We start from the raw sequence: 20,994 nt of genomic DNA, 5'->3' as shown, positions 1-20,994 counted from the left end.
AGTGGGATTGCTGGATCAAATGGTTGTTCTACTTTTAGTTGTTTAAGGAAACTCCATACTGTTTTCCATAGTGGTTGTACTAGTTTACATTCCCTGTTTTTTCTTTTTCTATTTAAAGCTACAGTCTATGTCCTTGAGTCTGGCTTATTGCTAAAAATATCCTCTTTTTTATGGATGTGTCATTATATCTCTTCTTTTACTTCATTTTTCTGTTTTTTGAATACGATAATTTCTCTATCTTCAAGTACACATTTTTTGCCATCTCAAATCTTTCACTGAGATTATGTAATACAATTTATATTTCTCTTCTATATTTTTCAACTCTAGAAATTTCATTTTTATAGAATCATTTCCCTATTGATATCCTTTATATGTTAAAGAATTATCATTATATTTTCCTTTCTTTGAAAAATGTTTAATTTTTAAAACATAATTATAAGACCTACTTTCAAGAGTTTGCTTCTGAATCCAGTATTTGAGCCCAATGGGTCTGTTTCTATTGGTTGCTATTTTCTTCCTCAGAGTGGGTGACACTTTACTGTTTCTTTGCATAAACCATGATTGTTGGTTGAAAAGCAGATATTTCATATATTGCAGCAATTCTAGATGTTTTATTTTTCTTAGTTTTGTTGTTGTTGTTGTTGTTTTATCTTCCTGGATTTACACAGATTTAAAATCTGTCTCTATATGGCCTGTGGCTGCTGCTATCTTTGCTCTGTTTGTCAATTCACATTTTTATATTTACCCTGACTTTCTGGGCTTTGTCCCTGTGTTTGCATAGCTGTGGCTAGTCAGTGATTTGGCAGTGGTTGCACTCAAACACCTTGATTTGGGAGTCTTCTTCCCTCTGCTAATGGATCTGTGTGTGGATTAAGGAATACATTCACAGTTGCCACCAATTCTCAAGTCTCCCTTGGCTTTTACTTAACAGGTCTCTTGGGTCAACCCCAGGCAGATGCATAGTTTCCCAATCAGTCAGAGATGTGTGGAGATGTAATTAACAAATAGAGTATTTCTGTGGGGAAGTAGACTCTATAAAAAAGGATGATATTTCTAGAGTTGAAAAGCACAGGCTGGAGTGCGGTGGTGTGACCATAACTCTTCAATGACTCTTATTTCTAAAATCTCCCTGTTATATTTTTGACTGGCTTGCCATTTGCCCCACCTGGGACTGTAACCTCAGGTAAGCACAGCTGTGGGTTTGCCCTGTTCATTTCCATATGAGTTTGTCACTTTTAGTTGGCAAAGCCTTGGGTTTTTGACCACCCGCCCCAAATTGAGTCCATCCCTTTGGCAGCAAAGCTGCTAGTTTTCTTGGCTATTCCTACCTACACTGGCAAAACTGCAGTTCTGGTGCAACAGGGTGGGAGAGAAGCAGCCTCAGGCCAGAAGGCCACAGACATCTACTGTCCCTGCTAGCTGTTTTTGAAGAATAGATGTTTCTCAAATTGTTTTCTGTATTGGTTTGATTTCCAGTGCTCCGAAATGGTTGTTTTTGCCAATTTATCCAATTTTATACTGGTTTTGTGTGCAGAGAATTGCTGACTATGCCAAACAGCCATAGCTAAAAGTCCCTTCCACAGTTTTTTACGTAGGAACCTGTATTAGTTAGGACCTTTCAGAGTCATGTAAAAGAAATCCAACTGAATTAGTTAGGACTTTTAGAATTTTAATACGAACTGGCTTAAACAATACAGGAAATTTGTGGTTCACAATTCTGGATAGTCTGTAAGATGGCCTTGCTCACAATCCCGAATAGTCTATAGGATAGTCCATAGAATCAAACAGGTGAGGTTTGATACTGCAGCTCAAATCATGCCACCAAACACAAGGTTCTTCTCCATCTTTCCCGCATTCATTTGACAGTACTGACTTCAACCCCAGGCTCTACTTGTTGCCCTCCCTCTAAACTCCCATCCCTCTAGGGTTTCCCCTTATAGGAGGAAAACGGTTGCCACATTTCCAGCCATCATATACTTACACCATGCTAGAGGAGCAAGGAAGCTACAGTTTACTGGAAGCCTCAGCCCCAGTCTTTGTGGGTTCATTGTTTCTGACTGGGTTTGTGACCATCTCTGCTGCTAGAGGGAATGGTTATGTTGCCTGGCTTAAATGGAAGGAAAAAATGCTCAAGTGGCAGCCAACAAATACATTCTATATCCACACATATTGGCTCCAAATAATAAATCAATGAATGAGTGGGCTCACCCACTTAGGCTCACATGCTCACAGCACTTAAAGAGCTCCACAAACCATGCCCTCCAAATGAAACCACGGTCTACATTCTGCCAGCTCTTTCTCCCTTTCCATTTCTCCTTTCTTCTCTTTCATACCCTCACCTTTGGCTAGGCCACTCGATGTTGCAAGAAACACGTCCATCAGCAATTGCCTCAGTAGAAAACTCCCTCTGCTCCCCTCCTGCATCCACATAGCAGCTTCAGGCAAGGCCTCCATAAGGCCCAGCGTGGATCAGTGCCTGCCCCTTGGCCGAATCAGTGCTGTCACAGGCAGAGAATTGTCACTGCCATGCTCACCTGCCCAACCCAGTGGTCAGAGGAGACTGTTCTACTGCGAGAGGAGCCATGAGAAGGCTGTTCCGAAAGTCAAAGACCAATGGCTACCTCAGACCATCCCATATCCACTCGTGGGAGGCCCCTGAATGAATCTAAGGCCCCAGGGGTTGAACTTTACTGAGTAGGGAGCGCAGAGTACTAGGGACAAATTTACCGCCCGCTTTGAGGAAAGCTGATGTGGGAGCAGAGAGCAAGATGGATCGCAGCGGCCAATCTAAACGGGCAACGAGGTGCCACAGAGTGCTGCACGTAGGAATGCGAGTGACAGGGAGGGTCGTCTATTCCAAGTCCCTCCTCTCCCCTAATAAACTGCCACATTTCAGAAAACACGAAGACTGCTGAAGCCGTTTCCAGCCTTCGCTACGCATTAGCAGAGCAACTCAACAAGCCTGGGTGAAAGGCTTCTCGAAGAAATTCAGTTATCTCTACTGCCAGCCAAACACGGACTGGGCAGATTTCCTCGGGGGCTGCTCGGTAACTGCTGAGCCGGGGGCGCGCTGAAGCCCTGCAGAAGCCCACACCCGCTTCAGGAATTCCGTGGATGTTCCCGACAGAGGTTTATTCCCGCCTATCCCTACAGGCCCACGGCGCTCCTTCCTCCAATCCCACACCCAGTCGAAGGCGGGGCAGCCGCCCCACCCAGCGGCAAGCCAGGCGGCCCCCAGTCTGGTTTAACTGGTTGGAACCACTAAAGCACGCTGGCGCAAGGAAAGCTCTCAACTTCGGAAGCTGAGGCGCAGGCTGGCCAGAGCGTGGAGAGGAAAGCCCTTTCCATCCTCAAGGCCGTTGCAGGAGACGCCCGCGAGCCACCTTCGCCAGCACCACACCGAGGTAAGCCGTCCGTCCCCGAAACCCGCAAGGCCACCGACTGCGCAGGCGCCTGCAGAGCACTGGCGCTCGGCGCGTTCTCTCGCGCTCTTCTTCAGTCTCCTCAGCGAGCCTGGGGACGAAGGAGGCGCGGTGCCTCCTGGGTGTTGTAGTTTACTTCCTTGGCGAGAGGCCTTCGGGCTGGCTGGACGCCGGGGCCTTGGGAACTACGCCTCCCGGCGCGCCCCGCGCGAGAGCCCAGGTCGCCTGCCCTTGACGGCTTCAGCCGTCTGAGCGGAGAGGAGGATCCGGGAAGCCGGCTGCGGCGGGAGGAGGGAATGCGCGTGCGCGCTGGACCGCCTCGTCCCGTTCCGTCCCAATCATTGTAAACAGGCGGAGGCTGGGCGGGGTGGGAATGGGGCGCCCGAGGCCGGCCTGGGGCGCAGCGCAGGAGGCGGCTCCGGTGGCTGCGGCGGCAGCGTGAGCGCGAGGAGGCGGAGGCTGCGGCGGGGCGGACGGTCGCGCGGCGGCAGGCACAGGTCAGTCTCAGGGAGCGGTCGCGTGCTAGGGTCGCGGAGATACCCCTGGAGTGCCCGAGGAACCCTCTCCCGCGCCGGCCTCGCGCCCGCGTCTGTCAGGCAGCGTGTGGGGCTCGGTGCTCGCAGCGCTCGGGTTTGAAGTTGGGGGTGGGGGGCGTGGCTGCCCCCGGCGTGGGTTCCTCCCCGGAAAGCTTCGCCCCAGTTTTCGCCCCCCTTGGCCGTGCGTCCCTCCCACTGGCCGACGGGCCTCCCTTCGTGGCGTCCTCGTTTGTGGTGCTCTCGGGGGCCGAGGGTGGAGAGTTAGGAGTCCCCAGGCCTCGGGGAAGCTCTTGGGGGGCGCCTGGACAGAGGCTAGGGGACCCAGCCCTCACGGTTGGTGGATCGTGCCCGGCATAGTGGCAAGGCTCCGGGGCTTACCCAGGGGACCAGGACAGGCTCCTGGTGTCGCCCACCGCTGGCACTGAGCAGTGGGCGCCTTTGGGTGCTGCGATCCTTCCTTCAGGTTTCAGTGGGAATGGACGGACAGATCTGAAGTTGAAAATTCTTTTCACAACTCATGTTCAACTATGTGTGTTGTCAGAATTCTCTTAATGAGGTCAGTGTTCTCCCTCTTTTTTTAAAAACTGATGGTTGTGAGAGTGAAACAGGTTTTACAGAATATTTAACACCTCCGTCTTCCCTGAAGTAATTCTGCTGTTTCAAGTTTTGGGATTCAGTATTACAAAGCCTTCCTCTTGAGCAAGGCCTAGTACAGTTCTTCAAGGTCCCTAGCATGTTAATTCGAGGTGTTTTGAACGTGCATGTACAGGAAGTGCAGCCGTTTGGCCGTTGAGTTAGTGCTCCATCCAGCCTTGTTAGAAAAGCTTTCGCTGAATTTTTTATTTAGTGGAGTGGTCGTGTTCTAATGCTGCAGTACTTTGGGGAGTATTCCATTATACTTGGCAGTTATTAACGAAATACTGAACTTGTGATAAGGTTTTGTTTTGGTGCTCAGCATTTCTAAATGATTAAGTGGGACTGTGAATAAGAAAGATCACCTCACTTTCTGTTTTTAGAGTTATTGTGGTCATTTGATAACTCCTTTCTGTCTTTGTGAAAATAATTACTGTAAGCTGGAGTGGCGGTAGTAGGGGTAGGAAGGAGGTCAATAGAGTGGTTCCCACCTCAAAGTATCTGGTAGATCCAAGTGGGGTAGGTTAGTTAACAGTAGCTTTTTTTTTTTTAATTTTTTATTTTTTGAGACAGAGTTTCGCTCTTGTTGCCCAGGTTGGAGTGCAATGGCATGATCTCAGCTCACCACAGCCTCTGCCTCCTGGGTTCAAACGATTCTGCTGCCTCAGCCTCCTGAGGGGATTACAGGCATGCGCCATCACGCCCGGCTAATTTTATATTTTTAGTAGAGACATTTTCTCCATGTTGGTCAGGCTGGTCTTGAACTCCCGACCTCAGGTGATCTGCCCGCCTAGGCCTCCCAAAGCGCTGGGATTACAGGCGTGCGCCACCGCGCCCTGCCAACAGTAGTAGCTTTTGAGAAGTGACTGTTTAAACAAGGTATCTCGAAACAATGTAATACAACTTAGTTTGCTTTCTCTTCAAAATATTGTTTCTAATTATGGATCTTATCCGGACTATTTCTCCCCTAATTTAGAATAGGAAAGTGGTATCAGAAAGTGCATAATAACTTTAATTTGTACAGTTATATTTGCATAGTTGTTTGCTTGGCAAGAAGAGATCGGGCCCAGCATGTAACCCAAAAGAATATTGTTTCTGTTTTGAAAGATCCCTGATAGAAACTTATGTTAGTTTGTATAAGAGGGTACAAGGAAAAATGCAGATTATTTAGAATACAGGAATTACTATGTAGAAAGTACTGTGACCAGGTGAAGAGGACTTAAAGATACAGAAGGCAATGTTCCTGCCTTCAGGGTAGTTGAACCTTATCTCTTACTTTAACTGTCAACAAGTACAAGATTGTTTTGATTGAAGAACATATGCGGGTACAGTGGATGTACAAAGGAGATAGTGGTCAATTTCTTAAAGTGAAGAAAAGAGCTGAAGAAGAGGGAAACTGTAAGGAAAAACTATGTAGAAGGTGATGAAAATCAGGAGTGTACAGGCATAGAAAGAATGGGCATTTAGGTAGAAGGAGCAGTGTGAGAAAAAGCATGGGAGTCTAAAATTACAGAGTAGCATCTGCAAAAATAGCAAGTATAATACAGGGTGGTGGCAAGACCTGAAACTGGGGAGATAGGCAGAGACCAAATTATGGATCTTGCAGACCATCAGAATAATTACAATTTTATTTTATAAGCAAATAGGAGTCATTGAGAGGACAAAGAAGAGACCTAAGCCAGCTCAGCCCATTTTTAACCCTCTGCTATAGGTCAGGCACTATATTAGGTACTGTATATTTTATGTCCTTAAGCTTAAAGAAGGCTTAGTCATGACTAATGCAGAAATTGGGGGGCTGGGGCAGGGGTGGGGAAGGAACTTTTAGAGGGAAGGGTGGGCAGAAACGTAGGTGAGAAAGAACATGGAACACTTTTTTTTTTTTCCAATGCAGACACCATCACTCAGTTTTACTGGTTTTGTCGTATTAGCCTCTGAAGTAGGCAATTATTGGTGTGAACATACATTTTAAAAAACATCTGGAGTCAAGAGTGCACGAGTGTCAACTCAGTGCAAGTACTGTTGGTAAGCATTATGTCCTGAGAATGAAATCGGAAGACCAACAGGCCCAGGAGGCTTCACAGCGAACACCACATGCCTCACGCCCAAAAGGACAGCAGACCACGCTTCAGAACGGAACCGCCTTCTCCATGTAAACTTTTGACGTAAACTGTGTGTCTCAGGGTGGTCTCTTCTGCTCCGAGAGCCTCTCCTTCTGCGTCCCGAGTTTGGGAATGGCCCGGCCGTGCTCAGGCCCAGGCGGTGGAGGCCTCGGTGTGGTAGTGCCGTGCTTGTCGATGTTCCCAGGAGTCCGGGTTCAGAAGCCCCCTCTCCGGTGGGTTGGCAGCTTCGCGGTAGCTGGGCTAGTCTTCCTCTGGAAACTCAGTAAAAAGAGTCGGCGCTGTCCGCCTGAGCGCGGGTTTCCTACTGAGCTAGAGCCCAGCCTGCCTCAGGCGCAGAAGGGTTTGCCGCCGGCCTTGGTCAGGGCGAGCAGCTCCCTGGTGGCGCCCAGAGCTGGGGTGTCCTGGGGCGCGGCAGGCGGAAAGGCACGCGCGGGCCAGGGGTGCAGTCAGCACAGAATATGGAAGAGAATGGGAAGTTGTTTTCTGTAGCTGTAGCATTAGTTGTGGTGATAAGTAGCAGAAGATGAGGTTGCAGGTATCCTCAAAAGTATTGCGTGCCATTCCAAGGACCTTACCATTTTTTCCTGTAGATAACAATAGGGTTTATGTATTTTAATGAACAGAGAGACATGATATGATTTTTCTTTTTATTTTTTTTTTTACTTTTTTGAGATAAGGTCTCACTGTGTCACCCAGGCTGAAATGAAGTGGCACTCACCGCACTCCATCATGGCTCACTGCAGCCTCGACTTCCCAGGCTCCAGCAATCCTCCCACCTCAGCCTCACGAGTAGCTGGGACCACAGGTGAACGCCACCACACCTGGCTAATTTTTTTGTATTTTTTTTTTTTTTGTAGAGATGGAGTTTTGCTATGTTGCCCAGGCTGGTCTTAAACTTTGAGCTCAGGCAGTCCACCCCCCCCGGCCTCCTAAAGTGCTGGGATTACAGGTGTAAGCCACCATGTCCGGCCAAGATTTTTATTTTAGAAAGATCATTCTGGAATTGTAGAGTAAGGATTTCAGAAGGGATGGAGAGAAGGTAAGAATGGATGTAGAAAGACTGTTTAGGAGGTTTTTGCACTAATCGAAGTGAGAAATAAGGGTCCAAACTAAGGCAATGTTAGAGGGGTTATGGAGGAGGAGGGTAATAGAAATATTTAGAAAGTAGAATTCATAGGATTCAGCAACAATTGGATATGGGGAGTGAGGGAAAAATAATAGAATAAGATGACTTGGATTTTAACTTGGGTGATTGAAGAGACAATGGTAAAATATACTGAGATGGGGAATTCAGGAAGAGAAGCACATTTGAGGAGAAACAGTATTTTAGCTTCTGAACATATTGAGTGGAAGTTATCTGTGAAACATCCAGGTGGGATCATCTGCTATGGAACTGTGAATGTGGATTTGGAGTACAATATAACAGGCTATATTATGAGTGGTATCTGAATTCTTTGATTTAGATAACACCAAATAAGAAGAGTTTGTTAACATAAAATAGTTCTGGAAATAGGCCGTGGAGAACATTTAAAGCCAGATAGAAGAAGAGCTGGGAAAGGAAATTCCTAAGTGTTTGGAGATGTAGAGAAATCATGAGAAAATGTCATAGAAGCCAAAGTGGGATCTGGCACCATCACAGCTCACTACAACCTCCACCTCCTGGGCTCAAGCCATCCTCCTACCTCAGCCACTCAAGTAGCTGGGACTGCAGACACATACCACCACACCTGGCTAATTTTTGTATTTTTGGTAGGGATGGGGTTTTGCCATGTTGCCCAGGCTGGTCTTGAACTCCTGGGCTCAAGCGATCTGCCTGCCTTGGCCTCTCAAGTGCTAGGATTACAGGTGTGAGCCACTGCATTGGGCTGGGATCATTTTTAAAGGAAGTTATACTTCACAGTCAACTCTCAAGAAAAAATATAAATTAATTTTTTTTTTAAAAAAGGAAAGCCTCAGGCACAGTGGCTCACACCTGTCCTCCCAGCACTTTGGGAAGCTGAGGTGGGAGGATTGCTTGAGCCAAAGAGTTTGAGACCAGCCTGGGCAACATAGGGAGACTGGCGTCTCTGCAAAAAAAAACAAAAACAAAAAACAATTAGCTGGCTGTGGTGGTGCACACCTGTGGTCCCAGCCACTCAGGAGGCTGAGGTGGGATGATTGCTTGATCCTGGGAGGTTGTGGCTGCAGTGAGCTGTGATTGTGCCACTGCATTGCAGCATGGGTGACAGAGTGGGACCCTGGCCTAAAAAAAAGGAAAGCCATACTTTAAATGCTTTGAAAAGTTGAGCGAAAGAAGTTATTAAGAGTCTATTGATTTGGTATTGAGGAGGTTATTCAATTTGATAACTGTGTGAGAACAGTTTTGATAGAATGGTTGGGGGAGGAGGTAGGTTTCATTGAGTTGAGGAGTTGAGGTTAGAGAGTGGAAAAACATATGTAGATTGTAATAAATAAATCAATTTTAGCCATGAAGGGGAGAATAGAAAGAGGTGGTAGCAGAGGGTGATAAAGGGTTAACAGAGATTTTTAACATGGCAAAGACTTGAACCTGCTTTTCTTTTTTAAAACAGCTTTATTGAAATATAATTCACGTATCCATAAAATTCACCCCTTTAAATTGTACAGTTCATTGGTATGTAGCATGTATTTATTCATTGGTCCGTGTGACTTAATTTTTTTTTTTTTTTTTGAGACAGAGTCACACTCTGTCACCCATGCTGGAGTGCAGTGGTGCAGCCACAGCTCATTGCAGCTTGACTTCCCAGGCTCAGATAGATGATCCTCCAACTTCAGCCTCCTGAGTAGCTGGGACTACGGGTGTGTGCCACTATGCCTGGCTAATTTTTTGTATTTTTTTTGTGGAGACGGGGTTTTGCCATATTGCCCAGGCTGGTCTCAAACTCCTGGGCTCAAGTGATCCACCTCTCTCGGCTTCCCAAAGTGCTGGGCTCAATGAGCCACCATGTGCAGCCTCATTGGTTTTTAGTACAGATGCTTCTCTACTTGTCTCTACTTACGACACAGTTACATCCTGACAAACCTACAGCAATTCGAAAATATTGTAAGTGGAAAATGCATTTAATGCACCTAACATCATAGCTTAGCCTCGCCTACTGTAAACATGCTCAGAACACTTAAATTAGCCTACAAAATCCTCTAACACAAAGTTTATTTTATAATAAAGTGTGGAATATCTCATGTAATTTATTGAATACTGAAAGTGAAAAACAGAATGATTTTATGGATACCATGTAAAGTTGAAAAATCCCAAGTTGAAACATTGTATGTTGGGGACAGTCTGTATATACAGAGTTGTACAGCCATCACCACAGTCAATTTTAGAACATTTTCATTACTCCCCCCAAAAAACCTGCTCCCCATTAGCAGTAGTCACTCACTATTTCCCCTGCCCTCATTAATCTACTTCTGTATCTCTTGATATTTCAGATATTCTGGATATTTCATATAAATGAAACCATATATATCATCTTTTGCAACTGCTTTCCTTCACTTAATGTTTTCAAGGTTCATCCATATTGTAGGATATATTAGCACTTCATATTTTTTATTGCAAAACAGTACTCTCTTATCTGGTTATACCACATTTCATTTATCCATTTATTAGTTGAACATCTAAGTCGTTTCTCCTTCTTGACTATTGTGAATAATGCTGGTGTGAATATTCAAGCACAAGTTTTTGTGTGGGCATATGTTTTCATTTCTCGTGTATATACCTAGGAGTAGAATTGCTGGGTGTGATGTTATACAATAAGAAATATATATTTGGTCTTTGTCTCTGGTTCCTAGCCTAGAACTTCAAAGATCCTTGGAACTCCCTGAGTAATAGAGGTAATACAGCATATTTTGGTATTCATAATAAGTCTCTTTCAGTCACATCTGAATTTATGCTAATAAAGTGATTATTGGTAGGCCCCTAGACAACTTCAGGATGGAAGCTGGTTGCCAGAAGAACCAACTGTGTTGATTAGAGAGTTGGAACTTGCAGCCCCACCCCTGGATGGGTGAGGTGGTGGTGGTGAGGACTGGATATTGAGATCAGTTATCAGTGGCCAGTGATGTAATCAATCATGCCTGTGAAATGGGACCTCCATAAAATCTTCTAAACAGTGGTTTTCAGAGAGATTCTGGGTTAGTGAATGCATCCTTATGCTGGGAAGGTGTTGCTTCAACTTCATGGGACAGAAACTCCTATACTTGGAACCCATCTCGGCCTCACCCTTGTGCCTTTTGATTTGGTGGCTTATTTATATCCTTTATAATAAACTGATAGGCATAAGTAAAGTGTTTCCCTGAGTTTCGGTGAGCCATTCTTGCAAATTATTGAACATGAGGAGGGGGTTGTGGGAACCCCTATTTACAGCTATTTGGTCAGAAGTACAGGTGGCAATGTGCAGCTTGTGGCTGGTAACTGAAGTGAGGGTAGTCTTGTGGAACTAAGCCTGTGGAGTCTGACATAAACTCTGGACAGTTAGTGTCAGAATTGAATTATAGGGCACTCAGTTGGTGTCTGGAAAGTTGGAGAACTGTATTGGTATGGAAAAACACTTCCACATGTGGTGTCAGAAGTGTTGTTAGAAAACAGCTCATGTGGTAACTCTTGTTGAACAGTTTGAGGAACTGCCAAATTGTTTCCCAAAGCAACTGCACCATTTTATAATCCAATTCTTCAATTTCTCTACATCTTTTGCCAATACTTGCCATTTGCTTTTTTAAATTTTAGCTATCTTGGTGTGAAGTGGTATCATGTTGAGGGTTAGATTTTCATTTCCCTGGTGGCTAAGATGTTGAACATCTTTTCATGTGCTCATTGACCATTTGTATATTCTCTTTGTGGAAATATCTACTGAAATCCTTTGTCCATTTTTGAATTGTATTGTTGGTTATTGAAAGAGTTCTTTGTATGTTTGGTTACTAAATGTTTATCAGATATATGATCTACAAATACTTCTATTTTCTGGGTTGTCTTTTCACTTTCTTGATAATATACTTTTGATGCATTAAAAGTTTAAATTTTACAGTATAATTTATCCGTTTTTTTGTTTGTTTGTTTGTTACACAGGCTTTTGGTGTCATGTCTACATTGCCAAATCCAAGGAATGAAGATTTATTCCATACTTTCTTCTAAGAGTTCTGTGGTTTTAGTTCTTATATTCAGTTGTTGGTCCACATTTTTATATGGTGTGAGATAGGGGTCCACGTTTTTTTGTTTTGTTTTGTTTTGTTTTGTTTTGTTTTGTTTTTGAGACAGAGTCTCACTCTGTCGCTCAGGCTGGAATGCAGTGGCACAATCTCAGGTTACTGCAATCTCTGCCTCCCAGGTTCAAGCGATTCTCATGCTTTGGCCTCCCGAGTAGCTGGGATTACAGGCGAGCACTACCACACCCAGGCAATTTTTGCATTTTTACTAGAGATGGGGTTTCACCACATTGGCCAGGCTGGTCTCGAACTCCTGGCCTCAAGTGATCCACCCACCTTGGCCTCCCAAAGTGCTGGGATTACAGGCATGAGCCACTGCGCCCTGCCAGAGGGGGTCCACTTTTTTGCATGTGGTAATCTAGTTGTCCCATCCTCATGTGTTGAAGAGACCATTATTTCCTGATTGAGTGGTCCTGATATCCTTGTTGAAAAATCAGTTGACCGCAAATGTCTGGGTTTTTTCCCCTGGACTCTTTGTTTGATTCTCATGGTTGATATAGCTATCCTTATGCCAGGTACCATGTGCTGTTTTGATTACTGTAGCTTTGTAGTACATTTTGAAATTGAGATGTGTGAATTCTTCAGCTTTGCTGTTTCCAGTATTTGTTGTCTCTTCAGGGTCCCTTGCAATTCCATATGAAACTGAGGATCCATTTCTGTAAAAAAGGCCATTGGAATTTTAATAGAGATTGCATTGAATTTGTAAAACATTTTGGGTAGTATTTCTGTTTTAAAAATATTAAGTCTTCCAATCCATTAACAATAGGATGTCTTTTCACTTATTTAGTTTGTCTTTAATTTCTTGCACAATATTTGTAGTTATCAGTGTCAAGTCTTTCACTTCCCTGGTTAAATTTATTTCTATTTATTTTTTTAGGTGCTGTTGCAAATGAAATTGTTTTTTAAATTTGTTTTTCACAATGTTCATTGCCTAGTGTTTAGATATACAACTTATTTTCTGTCGCCTTATATTGTGTGACTTTGCTGAACTCCTTATTAGTTCCCATAGTTTTCTAGTGTATTCTTTTGAGTTTTGTATATAAGATCATGCTGTCTGTAAACAGAGATAGTTTTACCTCTTCTTTTCCTGTATGGGTATCTTTTATTTATTTATTTTTCATTCCTAATTGCCCAGGCTAGAACTTCCCATACAATGCTAAATGAAAGTGGCAGTAACAGACTTCCCTGTCTTGTTCCTTATCTTAGGAGGAAAGCTTCCAGTCTTTTACCATTTAGTATAATGTTAACTGTGGGTTTTTCTTTCTTTTCTTTTTTTTTTTTTTGAGACACAGTCTCGTTCTGTCACCCAGGCTGGAGTACAGTGGTGCAATCATGGCTCACTGCAGCCTTGACCTCCCAGGCTCATGTGATACTCCCACTTCAGCCTCCTGAGTAGCTGGGTCTACAGGCATGAGCCACTATGCCTGGCTAATTTTTGTATACTTTGTAGAGACAGGGTCTCCCTATGTTGCCCAGGCTGGTCTGGAGCTCCTGGGCTCAAGCTTCTGCTTCAGCCTCTCAAAATGCTGGGATTATAGGCATGAGCCACCATGCCTGGCAACTGTGGGTTTTTCATTGATACACTGTATCAGTTTAAGGATGTTCCATATGTTCCCAGTTTGTTGAGTACTTTGTTGAGTGTTTGTCAAGTGTGTTGCTTAATTATCTACATATTTTTGAAGTTTTCAACATTTTGTCTGTTATTGATTTTCAGTTTCATTTCATTGTGATCAGAGAACATACTTTGTATGATTTTAGTCTTTTAAAGTTTATTGAAGCATGTTTTATTGCCTAACATATGATCTGTCCTGAGACTGTTCCATGTGCACTTGAGATGGATTCGTATTACATTGTCTTTGGGTGGGGTGTTCTATAGATGTCTGATAGATCTAGTTGCTTTATAGCGTTGTTCAAGTCTTCTTTCTCATTGTTGATCTTTTCTCTAGTCTATCCATTATTGAAAGGGAAGTATTGGGAGTCTCCGTTTATCATTGAACTGCCTCTTCGCCTCTCACTTCTGTCAGTTTTTGTTTTGTATCTTTTGGAGGCTCTGTTGTTATGTGCAGTGTATGTTTACAATTGTTATATCTTGTTGATGGATTTACCCATTTATCATTGTATAATATTTAAGAGATAGTCTACATTGTTTGGTATTAGCATAGAGTTTCTTTTATTTTTATTTTTTTTGAGACAGAGTCTTGCTCTGTTGCCCAGGCTGGAGTGCAGTGACACGATCTCGGCTCACTGCAACCTCTGTCTCCCAGGTTCAAGCGATCCTCCAGCTTCAGCCCCCGTAGTAGCTGGGACTACAGGCATGCACCACCATGCCCGGCTGATTTTTGTATTTTTAGTAGAGACAGAGTTTTGCCGTGTTGGCCAGGCTGGTCTCCAACTCCTGAACTCAGGTGATCCACCTGCCTCAGTCTCCCAAAGTGCTGGGATTACAGACATGAGCCACCGCACCCGGCCTAACATAGACTTTCTAGTTCCCTTTTGGTTACTGTTTGCATGAAATCTCTTTTTCTTTCTTTCCCTCCCTCCCTCCCTCTCTCTCTCTCTCTCTCTCTCTCTCCCTTCCTCCCTTCCTCGTCTTGCTCTGTCGCCAGGCTGGAGTGCAGTAGTAGCACGATCTTGGCTCACTGCAATCTCCACCTCCCGGGTGCAAGCAATTTTCCTGCCTCAGTCTCCTGAATAGCTGGGACTACAGGCTCACGCCACCACACCTGGCTAATTTTTGGATTTTTAGTAGAGACAGGGTTTCACCATGTTGGCCAGGATGGTCTCCATCCCTTGACCTTGTAATCCACCCACCTCGGCCTCCCAAAGTGCTGGGATTACAGGTGTGAGCTACTGTGCCCAGCCTGGAATATCTTTTTCTATCTTTTTACTTTCAGCTTATTTCTGTCTTTGAATCTAAAGTGAGTCTCTATAGACAGGCTACAATTGCATCTTGTTGTTTTTTAAATCTGTCCGCCAATAACTATCTTTTAATTGAGGAGTTTGATTTATTTACATATTACTGATAAGAAAGAACTTCTGCCATATTGCTATTTGTTTTTGATACATCTTTTTTGTTCCTCAGTTCTTCCATTGCTGCCTCCTTTTGTGTTAAATACATACTTTTCATTGTACCATTTTAATTCCTTTATGTTTCATTTGTTATATATTGTCGTAGTAGTTGACCTGGGATTACAATTAACATCTTAATTTGTAACAATCTAGTTCAGATTAATATCAACTTAATTTTAATAGTGTAGAAAACTTTACTCCTATGTAGTCCTACCCCCTTTATGCTGTTATTGTCACAATTACATCTTTATACATTGTATGCTCATCAACACTGATTTACAATGATTGCTTTATGCAGTTATTTAACTCAGATAGGAGAAAGAAGAAATACAAACAAAAATACATTTATACTCTTTTTAATATTTACCTACATACTTTTTTTTTTCTCTGAGACAAGGTCTTGCTCTGTTGCCCACACCGGAGTGCAGTGGAATGATCATGGCTCACTGCAGCCTTGACCTTCTGGGCTCAAGTGATCCACCTTGGCCCCCGAAACTGTTGGGATTATAGGCATGAGCCATCATGCCCGACTGTAATTACCTTTACCAGTGTTCTTTATTCATGTGGATTTGAGTATTGTCTAGTTAGTGTTTTTTCATATCAGCATGATGGACTGACTCCCTTTAGCATATTTTTTTTAACAGGATAGGTCTACTAGCAGTGAGTTCTCTTAGTTTTTCTTAATCTAGGAATATCTTAATTTTTCTTTTTCTTTTTCTTTTTTTTAGACAGAGTCTCATCGCTCTGTTGCCCAGGCTGGAGTGCAGTGGCGTGATCTCAGTTCACTGCAACCTCCACTTCATGGGCTTAAGTGATCTTCCCACTTCATCCTTCTGAGTAGCTGGGACCACAGGTGTGCACCACCACACCCAGCTAATTTTTTTTTTTCTTTTTTTGTAGAGATGGGATTTTGCCATGTTGCTGAGGCTGGTCTCGAACTTCTGGGCTCAAGTGATCTGCCTGCCTCAGCCTACCGTATATCTCTTACGTTCTGTTTTAAGGGATTCTGTATTCTTTCTTTTTTTTTTTTTCCTGATCCTCAGACTGACCTATTTCAATTAACCTATCTTCATGTTCACTGTTTCTTTGTTCTGCCTGCCCAAATAAGCTGTTGAGCCCTTCTAGTGAACTTTTCATCTAAGTTATTATACTTTTCAATTCTATAATTTCTATTAGATTTAAAAAAAAATTCTCTTTATCAATACTCTATTTTTGGTGAAACAGAGTTCTCTTGCTTTCCTTCAGTTTTTAAGACATGGTTTCCTTTAGCTTTAGAACATACTTAAAATAGCTGATTTAAAGTTCTTATGTAGTCAGTCCAGTCAGTGTCTGGGCATCCTTAGGGACAGTTTCTTTTTTCTTTTTTTGTGAGGCAGAGTCTCGCTCTGTAGCCCAGGCTTGAATCCAGTGGCGCAGTCTTGGCTCACTGCAACCTCCGCCTCCCGGGTTCAAGCAATTTTCTTTCCCATCTTGGCCTCCCAAAGTACTGGGATTACAGGCGTGAGCCACCGTGCCTGGCCTGGAACAGTTTCTGTGATTGCTTTTTTTTTTTTTAATGGATCATTCCTTCTTGTTTCTTTGCATATGTGTAACTTTTTGATGACATTGGACGTTTTGACTCCATCGCTATATTTCCTAGTTTCTTTACAGATGGATAGGTGGCTGGATGAGATATAAATAATATGATTGTCTTTTTAGTTAAAAACATGTAAAATTTAGTTTATTTTGAAAAAGATAATACCCATGGCACATAAAGGTTAAACTGTCTTTCCCCCTTTACCCTTTTCTCAGCCGAGATCTCTTTGAAGGGATAAAAACTTAATATTTCCTTGTATATTCTTCCAGAGATGTTTTATATACATGCAAGTAGTATGTGTGAACATGTAAATACTCTATTCTAAACAGTCATGAGGAAGTAATATGTACAGGAAGGGAATCAGTATTTGTTGACACCTACTGTGTAACAGGCACTGAGCCTGTTTCTTTATATTTGAGGGAAGTGTTTCAAACTGATCGCCTTGAACGTTTATACAATTATTTTATGAAGCTTTTATATAAAATGTTATTGAAAACAAAAATACTGGCAGAAGTCATTTGGAATTGCTTCTAGAGCTGGCACCATGTATTGAAGCATGGCAGTCCCTCAACAAGTGAAGGTTAAGTTAGTTCAGAAGCACTAAAAATTGAGAACCAGGTATTGTGATAGGTTGAAAATAAAACTTTATACCATTGCTGATGTTTAAAAATGAGGTATACTTGTCATTTATAAAACTGTTATTGTGTGACTAGAACTTTCTTTGTAAGCTTTTTTATATGTATTGACTTTTCACAATCTGCCATTGATAGGTGCCATCAGATAAATACATAATAAGGAACTATTATTGAGAAATAAGGAGGATTGAGGGGGAGATGAGAGAAGAAAGATTTTTAAGGAAAATGCAAAAATTGAAGTAGGACATTGGCAATTTTCAATGTTTCCTTCCAAAGTAGAAATATGATTTGTTTTGTTTTTGTTTTTTTGTTTTGTTTTGTTTGAGCTGGAGTCTTGCTCTGTCGTGCAGGCTGGAATGCAGTGGTGTGATCGTGGCTCACTGCAACCTCTGCCTCCCGGATTGAAGCAATTCTCCTGCCTCAGCCTCCCGAGTAGCTGGGACTACAGGCATGCACCACCACACCTGGCTAATTTTTGTATTTTTAGCAGAGACAGGGTTTCACCATGTTAGCCAGGCTGGTCTTGAACTCCCGACCTCAGGCAATCTGCCTGCCTTGGCCTCCCAAAGTGCTGGGATTACAGGCGTGAGCCACTGTGCCTGGCTTCAAAATAGGAATATGAATCAAGAACTTAGACTTTCTGCTTGAGAAAATTATGAGAAAAGAAATTGCAGATATAAAGCTGAAGAAAAGCTTACTTAAGTCCATTTTCTTACCACTACTGAGGTAACAAACAATTGAAAAGCAGTGGGTAAAATTCTAAGTTTTTCAACAAAGCTTAGCATTTTAAGGAAAAAAAAACCGTATTACAACATTAGAGTTTGCTTCTTCAGATATTCCTCAGGTTACTTTTCAAATTAATGTCTTAAAAGCGTTATGATTGTATAAAATTTTTTTGTAGTCAACTGAAGCCATAAAAGCATCATTTCCTTCCTTTAGGTCTAAATGATGGAATAGTTTTACATGATGATAACGAGTTATAGAATATAAGTTACAAGACAGGAACAATCTGCTAATGTGTGTGTGTGGTGTCTGTGTGTATGTGTGTGTAACAAGTTTTTTTAAACAAATAATGATTGTTACTTTTAACAACTTAATTTGAACTTTTATTATCATAGTTTAGTAAATAGTGCTTTTACTTTCTGCTTTTCTTTAATCAAAATAATTCACTATGTAGGTAAAGAGTTTAGTTACTATGTAACATTTTAATTCCAAATCTTGACTTTTGGCCTATTTTGCCTGTGTAAGATTAGTATTTTTACTTCTGTCTCCAGATTTTATTTAATTCCAGGAAGTAATGCAGCAGCTGTTGTTATTTATTTATTTATTTATTTTTTTAGGCAGAGTCTCACTCTGTCACCCAGGCTGGAATGCATCGGCATGATCTTGGCTTACTGCAACCTCAGCCTCCTGGGTTCAAGTGATTCTCATGCCCCAGCCTCTTGAGTCGCTGCAATTACAGGTGTGCACCATCATGCCCAGCAAATTTTTTCTATTTTTAGTAGAGATGGGGTTTCACCGTGTTGGCTAGGCTGGTCTCCAACTTCTGGCCTCAAGTGATCCTCCCACCCCGGCCTCCCAAAGTGCTGGGATTACAGATGTGAGCTGCTGTTAATTCTTACGCAGTACCTTTATATCCTAGACAGTAATTTTATTCCAATTTTCCATTTCTTTCCTCTAAAATGTTACCTTGTGATATGGCTTGGCTGTGTCCCCACCCAAATCTCAACTTGAATTGTGTCTCCCAGAATTCCATGTTTTGGGAGTGACCCAGAGGGAGGTAACTGAATCATGGGAGCCGGTCTTTCCCATGCTATTCTCGTGATAGTGAATAAGTCTCATGAGATCTGATGGGTTTATCAGGGATTTCCACTTTGGCTTCTTCCTCATTTTCTCTTGCCACTACCATGTAAAAAGAGCCTTTAGCCTCTCGCCATAACTCTGAGGCTTCCCCAGCCATGTGGAGCCATAAGTTCAATTAAACCTTTTTTTGTTCCCAACTTCTGGTATGTCTTTATCAGCAGCATAAAAACGAACCAATACACCTTAACTGAAATCTTCATGGGGTGGTGGTTCTTACTTACCCAACCAAGATAATTGACCACTTTATAACTTTTGAGCAGCTCTCTACATTTAAATGTTTAGAGATCACCTATTAAGGAAACTTCTACTTAGAATTGTCAGCTGAGGATTTTCTCTAACTATCGTGGGTGATATTAGACCTACTTGTTATTCTATATCAGTAGTTAATAATTGAAGGTAATTTTTCCCTCAATCTCATTTTTAGGAAATTTTTTTGAAGAAAATTATAAAAATTAATATATATATTTGTTTTCAAAAATTTAAGTAGGACCCAAATGGAGCCCTTTGTCCCCCCAAGTCCTCTGATACCACATCCCATACATTAACCCAGATGTCATATCATTTCATCCAGGTATATTTTAGTGTGTATCTCTAACCACAACACAGTGATCACACTAAAAAAAATTAACAATTGTTTCTTAATATAAAATATTGAATTAATATTCAGATTTCTCTGATTTTCATAACTTTTTTCCTAACAATTTTTTCACTTCTTTTCTTTTTTGAGACAGAGTTTGTCTCTGTCACCCAGGCTGGAGTGCAGTGGTACGATCTTGGCTCACTGCAGCCTCTGCCTCCTGGGCTCAGGCGATTCTCCTGCCTCAGCCTCCTGAGTAGCTGGGATTACAGGTGCACGCCATCATGCCCAGCTAGTTTTTGTATTTTTAGTAGAGATGAGGTTTTGCTATGTTGGCCAGGCTGGTCTCAAACTCCTGACCTCAGGTAATCTGCCTGCTTTGGCCTTCCAAAGTGGTGGGATTACAGGTGTGAGCCACCATGACCGGCCCCTAACAATTTTTTCAAATCAAAATCCAAATAAGCTCTATACATGGCAATTGGTTGATGTCTTTTAAGTCTTTCTTTTTTTTCTAGGTAATGTGTCATTTTTTTGTAGTATTTTTGTGTTTCTTAACCTTTTACAAAAATAGACTTTATTTTTTTAGAGTTGCATTTGTGTTAGAGTTCACTCCTGGTATGCTGTACATTCCGTGTGTTTAGATAAATGAATAATGAACATGTGTCCACCACTAAAGTACCAATACAGAATAGCTTCACTGCCCCAGCAATCCTCTGTGTTCCACCTATTCATTTCTTCCTCCTCCCTAAACCCTGGCTACTACTAATCCTTCTACTGTCTCTGTAGTTTTGCTTTTTGCAGAATGTCATATGGCCTTTTTAATTAACATCTTTTTTTTTGAGACAAGGTCTTGCTTTGTCGTGCAGGTTGGGGTGAAGCACTGGGATCTCAGCTCACTGCTGAGCCTCTACCTGCTAGGCTCAGGTGATCCTCCCATCTCAGCCTCCCAAGTAGCTGGGACTACAGGTGTGCACCACCACACCCAGCTAATTTTTTCTTTTTTTTTTTGGGTAGAGATGAGGTTTTGCCATGTTGCCCAGGCTGTTCTCTGACTGCTGTGCTTAAGCAGTCCACCCACCTTGGTCTCCAAAAGTGCTGGGATCGCAGTTGTCAGCCACTGTGCTCAACTTCTTTTACTTAGTAATATGCGTTTACATTTCCTCTGTATCTTTTCATGACTTGATAGCTCATCTCTTTTTAGCACTAAATAATATTCCATTATCTGGATGTACCACAGTTTATCCATTGCTGCCTTTTTTGGGGGGATTTATAAATATACCTGCTATAAACATCTATGTGCAGGTTTTTGCATGTACATAAGTTCTCAATTCATTTGGGTAAATACC

At 42.4% G+C, this 20,994-nt stretch overlaps 1 protein-coding gene across 3 annotated transcripts in view; it reads left to right on the top strand.

Annotated features, from left to right (window-relative positions):
- The first annotated feature begins 223 nt into the window (after positions 1-223).
- Positions 224-20,994, top strand: part of RALBP1 (ralA binding protein 1) — a 65,679-nt gene continuing 44,908 nt past the window's right edge. Inside the window, exon 1 of one of the 3 annotated variants that reach the window (XM_003809328.5) lies at positions 224-3,404. The gene's annotated coding sequence lies outside the window, so the exon portion shown is untranslated. Of the gene's footprint in view, positions 3,405-3,714; positions 4,515-20,994 lie in introns of those variants that run through there. The other 2 variants (XM_014342280.5, XM_034943912.3) reach the window with 2 other exon arrangements.

Source organism: Pan paniscus, chromosome 17 (assembly GCF_029289425.2).
Source record: "Pan paniscus chromosome 17, NHGRI_mPanPan1-v2.0_pri, whole genome shotgun sequence".
Classification (NCBI taxonomy): Eukaryota; Metazoa; Chordata; class Mammalia; order Primates; family Hominidae; genus Pan; species Pan paniscus.
The sequence above is the reverse complement of the archived record's forward strand: the minus strand, read 5'-3'. Positions and strand labels throughout refer to the sequence as shown.